Source organism: Equus przewalskii, chromosome 22 (assembly GCF_037783145.1).
Source record: "Equus przewalskii isolate Varuska chromosome 22, EquPr2, whole genome shotgun sequence".
Taxonomy (NCBI): Eukaryota; Metazoa; Chordata; class Mammalia; order Perissodactyla; family Equidae; genus Equus; species Equus przewalskii.
This window is the reverse complement of record NC_091852.1, coordinates 35929194-35941235: the sequence shown is the minus strand read 5'-3', so window position 1 is coordinate 35941235 and position 12042 is coordinate 35929194. Positions and strand designations below refer to the sequence as shown.

At 39.7% G+C, this 12042-nt stretch overlaps 1 protein-coding gene across 3 annotated transcripts in view; it reads right to left on the bottom strand.

Moving 5' to 3' along the window:
- ADAMTSL1 (ADAMTS like 1) overlaps nucleotides 1–12042 on the bottom strand; it is an 858582-nt gene that overhangs the window by 664989 nt on the left and 181551 nt on the right. Inside the window, exon 1 of one of the 3 annotated variants that reach the window (XM_070589760.1) lies at nucleotides 6517–6680. The exons of the other annotated variants lie outside the window; for them this stretch is intronic. The gene's annotated coding sequence lies outside the window, so the exon portion shown is untranslated. Of the gene's footprint in view, nucleotides 1–6516; nucleotides 6681–12042 lie in introns of those variants that run through there. 3 annotated transcript variants of the gene reach the window in all.

Genomic DNA, 12042 nt, shown 5'->3' with positions numbered 1-12042 from the left:
ACTTAAAGGAAGAAATCACCACACCCATTGGCAAGTTTTGAGAACATTACATAGAACAGCACTTCTTCAGTGTCACGTGTGTGCTTAAGTTAAATGTCTAGTACTATGGGAAGAATTTGTAAATGTCAAACATTAGGATGATTACCACTTAACTCATCTCAACAAATTATATAAGTGCAATTTTACAGGGCCCTTAGAGACGTTGTACTCTTAGGGCCTCTTTCTTGTAGCAAAGTCGATCTCTGCTCCTATCCCACCATTTGTCAATAACCAGAATTGAATATGAAGCCAAAATAGCATAATGGCTGTACTCCCAAGACATCAACTTAATGATATTAATAATCAAATGGTACCATGACATGCAGCAACCACAAACTTGCCTCTGTAGAAGTTCAAATAAGTAGCAGCACATTGGACATCCTTGTCAGTTCTTGCATTTAGAGCACTCACAAATCTTTACACTAAAACCTTTCAGGTCGTAGTCCTATTTCCTTTCACTGCGGATACTTACTTCCATATGCGTAGTTCCTATTAAATGATCAGAATTGCATTGTGCCAAATTAAGCTGGCAAAGATATGGTTTAATGGGAGTTTATTTCAAATAATGGCTTGCAAATGTAGGTTATGTAAAGAATTATATGTCCCATTTTCATTCCTTAACATTCAACAATACAACATTGTTACTGTTATTTTATCCACTGTCAATACTTTCCAACATGCCACACTGCCCACGAATGTCTTTTTATTAACAGATTAAGAAGTCATACATTTAATAGGTCATATCCAAGAAGATGTAATATTGCACCATGGCTAAGGCCATGTTCTCAATTCTAGTTGACCATTACAGTCATCTAAGGAGGGTTTTTTTGTTTATTTGCTTGTTGGGTTTTTTTTAATATTATAGGTGTTTCTTATCCTACCCCATCATAATCTCCCCATATATGTATTTTTTACAGATTCATAGATGATTCTGATCCACAACTAGGGTTGAAAACCCTAGGTTAAGAGCTGGGATTCTGAAGCCACAATGACCTGAATTTGAATGCAGGTTCCACTATCTACTGGCTGCATGACCTTGAACAAGTTACATTGCTTCTGGGTATCATCCAGATCAATGCAATCAAAAGCTTAAGGGGTGAAGCCTGAACAGTAATTTTTAATAGCATTCCAAGAGACTTTAATGTGCAGCAGGATTGAAAATCACTTTGTAAAATGATTTGTTAGATTTTTTAAATGGAGATAAATATGAGAATTCAATAAAATACTTTACGAAAAGGGTTAGCTCAGATCCTGGCCCACACAGGTAAATAACGCAGGTAGTTACTGTTATTAAGGCAGAAGATAGAGAAGGAGCAGTGGCCAGGGCTGGACTGGCCATCTGGAGCTAGAGCGAAGCTAACTGAGGTGGCCCCTCCCCATTGATCTTAGTCCTACCTCCCTGCATCAGCTGAGGTATCAGCCTTACCTGGGCCCATTGTGGAAGAACCTGGACCCTGACTCTGTAATCCCGGGCAACTTCCTGAACCTGTCTGAATCTCAGAAGGACAGAAAATAAACACGTTATAACCACCAAGAAAAGAGTGTGTGAATTTGTGTGTGTGTATGTTGGGGTGGGGAGGCTGGTGGATCACTAAATTGATATAGTAAAGGATATGCAACAAAAATGGTGGGAAATTGGTGTTTGGGTAAGATGTGACTGTGAACCTTCCAGCTTCTAAGCAGACAGCGAAAGGAAAAAGAGTGTAATAAGTATATTCAGTTCGAAGTAACACATGTGATAGATGGGAAGATGGAGTTGCCGGAGGCAAAGAAGCCAGCTGGGAAAGTGGTCATGTGACCCAAGAGTAGCAGAATGAAAGCCTGGCGAGTTCCTGGTTTAACCCACCTGGGCTGTGGTTGCCTCAAATAACCTGTCCAATGAAGGGTTGTGGTAGATGATCTTGAAGAATTCATTTAGCTCTGACATTCTAAGATACTCCCACATGCAATTGAAGACTAGACAGGAAGGTATCGTTTAATGGATACGGAGTTTCAGTTTGGGATAATGGAAATGTTCTGGAGATGGATAGTGGCGATGGTTGCAGACAGTATAGATGTACTTAATGCCAATGAATTATACACTTAAAAAGGGTTAAAATCAGAAATTTTGTGTTGGGTATATTTTACCACACACACAGAGTAGACAGGAAGAAATAAATACACATACATGAGGTATTTTAAAAGAAAAATATTGTTGACTGGGTGACTGACAGGATGTAGGTGAGAAAGGATGGATCAAAAAAGAACATGAGGACTTAGGTGTGCGTGCTGGAGGAGAGCACCTTTGGAAAACAGGGAGTGAAGTAGGGGTTTGTTTGGTGGGGATGATCATGATTGCAATGGTGAATATTTTGCATTTCAGGGCTGGAAGTACACGGGAGGAAAAATGACTGATCTTTAGTAGATGGAAATGGACACCAGTGCTTGGGTGATAATCAGAACTGTTCTATAAATTCAGAAATTATCACTGATGTTACAAAATGGAAGTCTAGAGTTGAGGTGCTCCAACCTTCCTTCTGAAGAACTCACCATGATCATCTGATCTCACCTGTTCTTTTTATAGCTGGAGAAACCAAGCCTTAGTGAAGTGAGGTGGCTCATAAAGGTCACCCAGAGAAAGAATGAGGCTTTCTGAAACCCAGCACAGTGGTCTTTCTGCTACATTTTATTTATTCGGTAGTGATCATCCTAGATTTGGTAAGAATATAAACTCCTTGGAAACGATGATAAAGGGAATGGATGAAAGAGATGATGGGTACTCTAAAGAATGGCCACAATCAACAGGGTCCAGCGAGGGATAAGAAGAAACCGGAGGTCATAGAGGGTCAATGACTAGGTACTAGGAGAGAGAACTTCAAGAAGAGAGTGAACTTGGAAGCTCAAAGTGAAAACTCAGGAGAGAACTTCCTGTCTCATTTCTATGAACCCTCCGAGTCACTTGAGGCCCACATCACAGGAGACCGACCTTCTTCAAGAAGCCGTCACAAACAGTACCCACACCTCTGCCTCGGGATCCCTCAGCACTCATACAAGCTTTACTTCAGTAATGCTGTGGTCGTGTTTTTAGAGATGTCAGCTTTATCTAAAACAATGTTATTCAGAGACAAATTTCCCATAGAAATATTGGTATAACTTAGGATTTTCATCCCAGAGAATCCTCACATTACCTACTACACCATGAGACGTGGGAGAAAAGTGAAAATAACTTAGCAAAACTTCCTTAAATAACTTAGTCAAAATAAATAGGACCCAAAGGATAGCCAGTGACACCAAGACTTATGCCTTAGGTAGAGTGGGCTTGCGGGAAGAACACAGGATTTGGAGCCAAACGGTGCCTTTCTCAAGAACAGCAGGCTGCCAGGCCAAACTCTTTTCTAAGACATTTTCTAGTTCTATGATTGGTTACACCTCAGGGACATTGGTTTCTCTGGCTTCTTAACGTGCTCTTGAGGCTTCCAGGCCACCCAGCTTTTAGTTTCTGATGGAATTGAGTAAAACCACTAGCCACAAATGGCAAGTACTTTTCAAGAAAGATAAGAAAAGTTGATGATAGAGACATAAGCTGCCAAACCATAGGGGGACTGCCCTTGCTTGTGTTGTCTCTGCTCATGTTCTAAGGTTGTGGTAGACAAACTGATTATTTATTGTCTCCTAAGGGACTTGGAGGAGAACACTGTCTGTGGGAAGAAAAATATTCCTTATGTGTCTCGTGGTAATGTTGGGTTTTATATCTTGCTTAGTAGTCTGTATTCCTAATTTGCTCTAAATACTTGAATAATGTATTTTCCTGTCCATCTAAAATACTTAATCAGCGTCTTTTAAAAACTTGCCACCCTCTCTCTGGAAAGATAAATCATGAAATAGAGAAAATCATGCCATCAGGTCTATTAGAGTCTGAACACTCTAGTCCAGGCCCTGCCAGCCTGATTCCATCCAGTAAGGGATGATGAATGTGTATATCCAATTGGTCAGGCTGTCATAAGAAACGTCAGGGTGACAACTGGCTAAAAGGATCAAGGACAGAAAAGCTTTTGTAAAATAAGAGAACGCAGCAGCGGCACTTGTTAAATACTCACTTATGCTTATTCTCCTTGAAATGCTTCCTTTCTCCATTTCAGGAAGATGGCCAGAAAGCAAAAGCTGCTTGATGGGCATGGCAATTCCTGCCCTCCCAGAAAAGGTGATGCAAGGTAAAGACACACCTGAGGAGGCAGTGGAGGCCTGTGGGACACACAGAGAAAGGAGCTGTGGAGGCACCGTAATGGGGAGAAGTTAGCCTGAGGCTGGAAGTTCCACAGCAGGTGGGGCCCTACACTCCACTCTGTCTGAGTCAGTGCCAGGTGGTGGGATGGGGGTGCCTGCACCTAAAGTTCAGGGACACACTGCTTTGCCAAAGACCCCCAGTGTGCAAGACCTAAAGAGGTCAATGTGGGCCAGCAGTGGGCAACTCAGAGTAACAAATGTAGACAAGAATGAGTTACTGGAAGCATCTCTGTAGATAAACATTCCCTTCCTCTCCTTGTTTCCTTGGAGAACAGGAAATCATTCTTGGAACAGGAAAGATTTCTTGACCTCAAACTACTTCTATTTGGCTGAGAAGCCCACACCAGATATCCTCTCCTCTAGCCATTTTGCAGGTCTGATTCAGAATTACAGAGTCTCAGCATTGAAAAGAAACTGAATAGTCACCCAACCTCTCTTGTAAAGGTGGCATATGGAGGACAAATGCTTTTCTGTTTATGATGTGAATAATATTTTGTTATTTTATTGTAAATATGATTAACTTAATAAAAGTATGAAAGTTTAAAACCTTATCCATCCTTATGTCTTATTGATTATGGGCCCACCCCTCACCTATGAATTGATACAAATGAAAGATACACACCTCCAGAAAAGGGATGAGATTGAAGAGATAACAAGGAAAGAAATGAGGTGAGGAGGGAAGGTCTCATGGGTGTCTTGGGTTCTTTCAGGAAGCCTATGTTTAGTCCCAGCTCTGCCACAACAAAGCATGTGACCTGGGACAAGCCCTTGTTCCTCTCTGGACCTCGATGCTCTCATCTTTAAAGGGGTGTAGTGCAAAAATGCCTACAGATGCCCCTCCAGATCTCCCAGTCTCTGATTCTGAGCCTCACACCTGTGATAATGTGAACTTTCAGGAAGCACATTTCCTTCCAAGAGGCTTTTAGGATTTCACAGTTTAGCACCAGCAAGAACTGCGTTCAGAGGGAAAGATAAATTTAGCAGGTGGGCCTTTTGTCTCTTTTAATCATAATATTATGCTATACCAACCAGAGTTTATTCTTCCCTAGACATAGATATAAAACAGATTATACCACTGGTAAATTAATGAGTTATTAAAATAAGAAATTTCTGCACATTACTTGGAAAAAACAATCGGGAGATATATTTATAATCTTAATGTATTTATGGTGTGTTTTATAGAAGACTTTATAGATTGTCTCTATGTTTCTACTGCAATGCACGCAAAACACAGCTTCTTTCTTTTTAAAAGGAAATTGCTTAGTACCTTGGTATTCTTTTAATAAGATCCACAAAGCCTTCTATGGTTACTTTCTTTCTGCTATTTATTTCAGTTATCTGTATGTTAGGGTTATTCTCTCGGCTAAATATCTACTTTCCTAGTTATTTGCTGAGGTAAAATAGGAAAAGGAGACTAGGAATTGGGAAGGGCAGGGCAGGGAGAGAGACAGACAGAGCCCTAATTTTTGCTCATCGTTGAACTGCTGAATTTCTGGAATCCTAGAGATTCCCTGTTTCATTAGAGATGGTGATTCATATATCGTGTTCAGTATTTTAGTTCAAACAGTACAGCTTGAAGCTGTTTCTTCCAACACAGAAGATATCCAGAGATACTATCATTGGTGCTCTGTTTATAAATGCAAATCTCATTACCCCAGGAGCCCATTAATATCTGAAGAGGAAATAGAAAGGAATTTTCGAATTTTCCATGATCACATCCCACTGAAATCATAGTCGAACAGAATTCTCCCAAAATTTAAACTGTATTTGAGACTTTGTGTGCTTAGATGTCTTTCTACCTAACTAAAAGTCTCCAATGACACAAACAACTTGACAACTTTATATAATTAGTCATCTGATAGAACAAAAGTTTACATAAAACTCAGCAACCATCAGGCTTAAAGAAAAAAATCTAAAATGATCACCTACTTAAACCCTAATCTATTCGCGGATGCCTCTTCTAAACAAAGGTAAAGGTCCGATATTAATATACTGCATTGCCACACTATTGCCATAGAAACGTGAGGGAAACACAGTGAGACTCCTGCCGTGTGGGAAAAAAGACGATGAAATGGCGGTGTGCTTGTAGTCTTTGCTTTAAACAGCACTTCTGAGCCCCTGGCCAGGTTCCTGGTGACCATTTCCTACTCTCTGTAAGCAGCCAAACTGACATGCACCTCTCCTTTCTCCCCACCCAGTCCCAAGATCACTAACCTTCTCATCGCTGACAGCGAAGACTCCTTAAAACAAGGATGACAAAATGTGAAAACCTTCTGCATGCAGCATGCCAAACGTCTTCACTGGACATATTACTTTTCAAGCCCACCAAGCTAGAGGAACATTTTGGCTCTGGTGAAAATGTTTGTATTCTCCTTCTATTAAAGTGTGTGTGTGTGTGTGTGCACGCCTGTGTATGCACCCCACACACCCCATTTGTTAAAAGTTTCCTTCAATTTTCTCCCCCAATCCACTCCCACTCCATTCACATCACCCACACCCACACCCACATGCATTTTGCATTGCTATTACATCAGAAAATGCTGTCTCAGGATGGAATACAGTACAATCCATGCGGCAGTTTAAACAGTGAATCACAGGGTAATCTCCCTATGCTCTGAAGGAAGATGGCTTTAGCACCTGTTTTCTTCCTACTAGCAGCATAGGCTTCTCTTCAAGTCTAAATGGCTGGGTTGCCTCCACATGCTTTCCCACTAGCTCACCCTGCCTGGCACAAAACCCTCACAGCTGTGCCATGTGTCACTCATTATCAACAATGAGACCTGGTTATGCACTGACATGCTGTCTTCACAACTTCTAGATGCGTCCCTGCTAGCTGTACTTGACAGATGCACAGTTTGGAAGATCTCTCTTGTCACTTCTCCATCCCCACCCAGGTTGGCAAACGGCACCCTCGTTGCGGTCATGCATGCTCCTGATGATAAACTGAAATATCTTGTGTCGGAAACTCCCTCGATCTCCTCACACTGCAACTATTTGTTGCAATCTGGTTTTCAACATGCTGTTTTTGCCTCCAGAGGCATAACCGTGGAAAGGTTTTTTCAAAGAATCAGAAATAATTAATTAAAACCCATGCAGCATCGTTTGGATAACTGCTTAATATTAGATTTACCCAAAACGTGAGTTCACCCGGTCTTCTTCCATTTCTCTTATTCTGCCAAACTGCTCTTAAGTTTTCTAAAATATTATAATAATAGCTTGAAATTAGTTTTTGTCTCCACAGGCTCAAAATGACATCATGCAATTTCATCCCCCATGTATTTATTGAATGCCTACTATAAGTGGTGGGTACCCTACTATGTGTGGTGGACCCAACAATAAGCAGGGGAGACAGACAGGTAAACAGATGGCTGTAATACAGTGTGCTAAAGACTATGCCAAAGGAGCTTTGAAAGCATATAGAAAGGTATTAAGACCCCAATGGAAAGTGCAAGAGGGATTTCCAGGAGGAAGGTAACACTGGAACTAAATCTTAAAAGGACCTGGCTACATGCAAGGAAGACTGATAGGAGAAGATGAGAAGGGGTTTGTTGGGGAGATCGTGGGTGCTTGATCTGGGTGCTGCTTACTCGAGCGTGTTCACTTCACTTTAATTAATCACACAGTTACCATCTGTGCATTACTCTGAAAGTATTTTATATTTAAGAAAAAACATTTTTTAAAAGATCATTGGGGTATCTCATGTAATTTTAACATAATCAGAATCTTATGAAATAGCGATAATAATCTCCATTTTGTAGATGAGGAAACTGAGATTCAATCACTGTATATTTTCAGAACGTGGGCAATGTGTGGGCCTCTGTGATGGTGCTGAGGTTTTGGTGGTGAGCACGTCAGTCAAGGTCCCTGTTGGTGTAAGGCTCACACTCTAGTTATGATTGAGTGATTTGTCCCAGGTCACAGTTTTAATAAGAGGCAGAGCCAGATTCAAAATTAACTATGCCTACTCCAGAGCCCCTGCCCTTCCTAGCACACTGCACATGGCCAGATTTAGTCTTTTCTTATAATCCATGGAAGCCATGGAAGACATTTCAGTAGCAGAAAAATGTGATCAAATCTACAGTTTAGAATAACCACTGGCAGCAGTGTGGAGGAAAGATTCAATGGAGAAAAGCCCCTTACATTTATGGTCAATTGGTTTTCATCAAAGGTGCCAAGACAATTAAATGCAGTAAGAACAGTCTTTTCAACAAATGGTGTTGGGACAACTAGCTATCCATATGCAAAAGAATGAACTTAGACTTCTGTCTTATCGTATAGGAACTTTAACTCAAAATCAATTAAAGACAAACTATAAAACTGTTGGAGGAAAACAGGTGTAAATCTTCATGACTTTGGATTAAGTAATGATTTATTAGATATGACACCAAAAGCACAAGCAACCAAAGAAATAATAAATAAATTGTATTTCCATTAGAATCTTTTCCTTTTTTACAACAAGAGATGGTATCTGCTCTAAGAACGTGAAATATTTTCCCCTCCAAGTAATATCAAACTGGGTGAATGAGTCCCTCCAACAGATTCCTAAGAAAGAAGAAAGTTCTATTTCCTATCTTGAGTTCAAGAGTGTGTCTGGCATTGGACACTAGGAATTACTCTTAACATATTCAAAGGAGAGAATAGTTAGAGGGCTTAGGACCAGAAAACTATTTTTTGAAAGCATTAGGAAATCTCTGAATTTACTGAATTGCCTTTTGCATTGCAAAGGAGTCAAGTATGCCTTGCCTTAAAATGGCTTTCCATTTTTTTTCTCTGAAATAAGACAGCCTGAGCACTCAGAAATTCTATTTAAATAATTACTTTTTTTAAAGGCCTGTTCGTGTACGATCTTAACTTTATGTACATAGATGTGTGTGTATATGTCACTCATATGCTATATCACATATATCAGGCATATTCAATTGGACTTTATCAAAATTGGATTTCATCAAAATTAAAAATCTTTGTGCAAAGAACACTCTCAACAGAGTGAAAAGACAACCCACAGAAGAAAATATTTGCAAATCAGACATCTAATAAGGGTCTAGTACCCAGAATATATAAAGAACTATTACTACTCAACAATGAAAAGGCAAATAAAATTGGGCAAAAGAGGGGCTGGCCCCGTGGCTGAGTGGTTAAGTTCGCGGGCTCCGCTGCAGGCGGCCCAGTGTTTCATTGGTTCGAATCCTGGGCGCGGACATGGCACTGCTCATCAAACCACGCTGAGGCAGCGTCCCACATGCCACAACTAGAAGGACCCACAACGAAGAATATACAACTATGTACCTGGGGGATTTGGGGAGAAAAAGGAAAAAATAAAAAATCTTCAAAAAAAATTAGGCAAAAGATTTGAATACACATTTTTCCAAAGAATATACACAAATGGTCAGTAAGCATGTGAAAAGATGGTCAACATCATTAGTCATTAGGAAAACACAAATCAAAACCACAATGAGGGGCCAGCCCAGTGGCGCAGTGGTTAGGTTCACATGGTCCACTTCGGCAGCCTGAGTTTTGCCGGTTCAGATCCCAGGTGCAGACCTTTGCAAGGCTTGTCAAGCCATACTGTGGCAGGCATCCCACATATAAAGCAGAGGAAGATGATCATGGATGTTAGCTCAGGGCCAGTCTTCCTCAGGGAAAAAAGGAGGATTGACGGCAGGTGTTAGCTCAGGGATAATCTCCCCCCTCCCCCCCAAAAAAACCCCACAATGAGATATCACCTCACATGCACTAGAATGGCTAAAATAGAAACTCAGACAATAACAAGTTTTGGCAAGAATGTGGAGAAAGAGGAACCTTCGTACACTATTGATGGAAACGCGAAATTGTGCAGTCAATTTGGAAAACAGTTTGGCAATTTCTTAAAAAGTTAAACATGGAGTTTCTCACAGAGTCTATTTAAACATGGAGTTCAATATAACACAGTAATTACACTTCTAGATATATACACAAAAGAATTAAAAATCTATGCCCATACCAAAAGTTGAACATAAATGTTCACAGCCTTATTATTTATAATAGCCAAAAAATGGAAACAACCCATAGGTACAAGAACTCATGAATGGATATACAAATTGTAGTATATCCATACAATGGTATAGAATTCTGCCATAAAAAAGAATGAAGTATTGAATCATGGTACAACATGGATGAACTTTGAAAACAATATGCTAAGTAAAAGGAACCTAACGCGAAAAACCACATATCATATGATTCTTTGAATATGAAACATCCAGAACAGCCAAATCCATAGAGACAGAAAGTAGATTACTGGTTTCCTGGGGTTGGAGGGTGGAGGGAATGGTGAGGGACTGGTAATTGGTAAAGGGTTTCTTTCCAAGGTGATGAAAATGTTCTGGGGGGTTCTAAGAGTGGTGATAGTTGAAAACATTGTGTGCAAAGACAGTTTGGCAGCGTACAGATAGCAAGAAATCGTTACCCATAAACTCATGACAGTTTTGGAAGTTCTGTTTACATGGTAAAAATATACCATCGTTTTCATTTTTTTCCCTCATAGCAGGAGTCTTACATGTTTCCCTCTCGCGTGATATGTGTATGTACGTCACCCATAAATTATACATATATATGAGGCATACCATAGAAAAAGACACTAGGGAGTAAGTCCAAATATTAATAGAAGTTATCTCTTGTTTTAGTAGTTATCTTTTAGTGGGATTTAAAATAACTTTTGTTTTTCTTATTTTTTGTGGTATTTCCCAAATGTTCTACAATACATTTGTATCACTTTTGTAATCAGAGAAAAACACATTTTAATGGTTTGTTTAACAAGCTGCAGGCCGTGTAATTACTTCTACTTCAAAATTTCCCCTTTAGGGACTGACCTTGTAATGAAATAGTGGGTGGGTATTAATCCCAATGCCAACAAGACCAATACAAATTCATTAATACCACAAAAGCAAATTACTTGGAGTTTTTTTGACTGCACAACTGTCATGGTTCTTCAAGCTGTCTGAAAAATGGAATCATTTCAAACACATAGCTGGATTTTATACACAGCCTTTCTCTTTCTGTAGAATTGTCTGTATTTGTTTTAGGCAAAGGGAAAAGAAAGTCCCTGATGACGTTTTGCAAATACCAGTTGATGATTTTCAAAACTATTTCTTTTTCCTAGAGCCAACTGTATCCTTTGGAAGTCTACTCCCATCTGCCATCAATAAAAACAAACCTTATCTCAAAACATGGTTTTTTGAAATGTCATTTCAGTGCTCCACCTATTTTCTTGTGAGGGGGAAAAAAAAAAGCTTTGGTTGACTTCCACATTCTGGAGGGACAGATTATCTGTGTAAAGTGCCTAGGAAAGAAATCGAAGTTGGGGGGAGGCGGGAGAGGATAGAGAGCTTTAGTATCAAGCATTAATTTAACAGGTAATTTTGTTGACTCCATTCCATTATTAAGTTTCAGGATACATTAGGTTTTATGACAGAAAAAGTTTAAAATATATCCTATACTGGTGTTTCTCAACCTTAATGTGCAGACAGATTATCTGAGGGCTTAAAATGTAGATTCTGATTCAGTAAGTCTAGGCGGGGCTAATATTCTCCATTTCTAATATATGTGTTTGTGTGTCTGTACACGTACAACAATATTATGCATGTATGGACAAAATTACAATGTTTAATGGAGAATACATGCTTTTAGGTAGAACTTTTGTCATTTGATTTTTTTTTTTCCTGAGGAAGATTGGCCCTGAGCTGACATCCGTGCCCATCCTCCTCT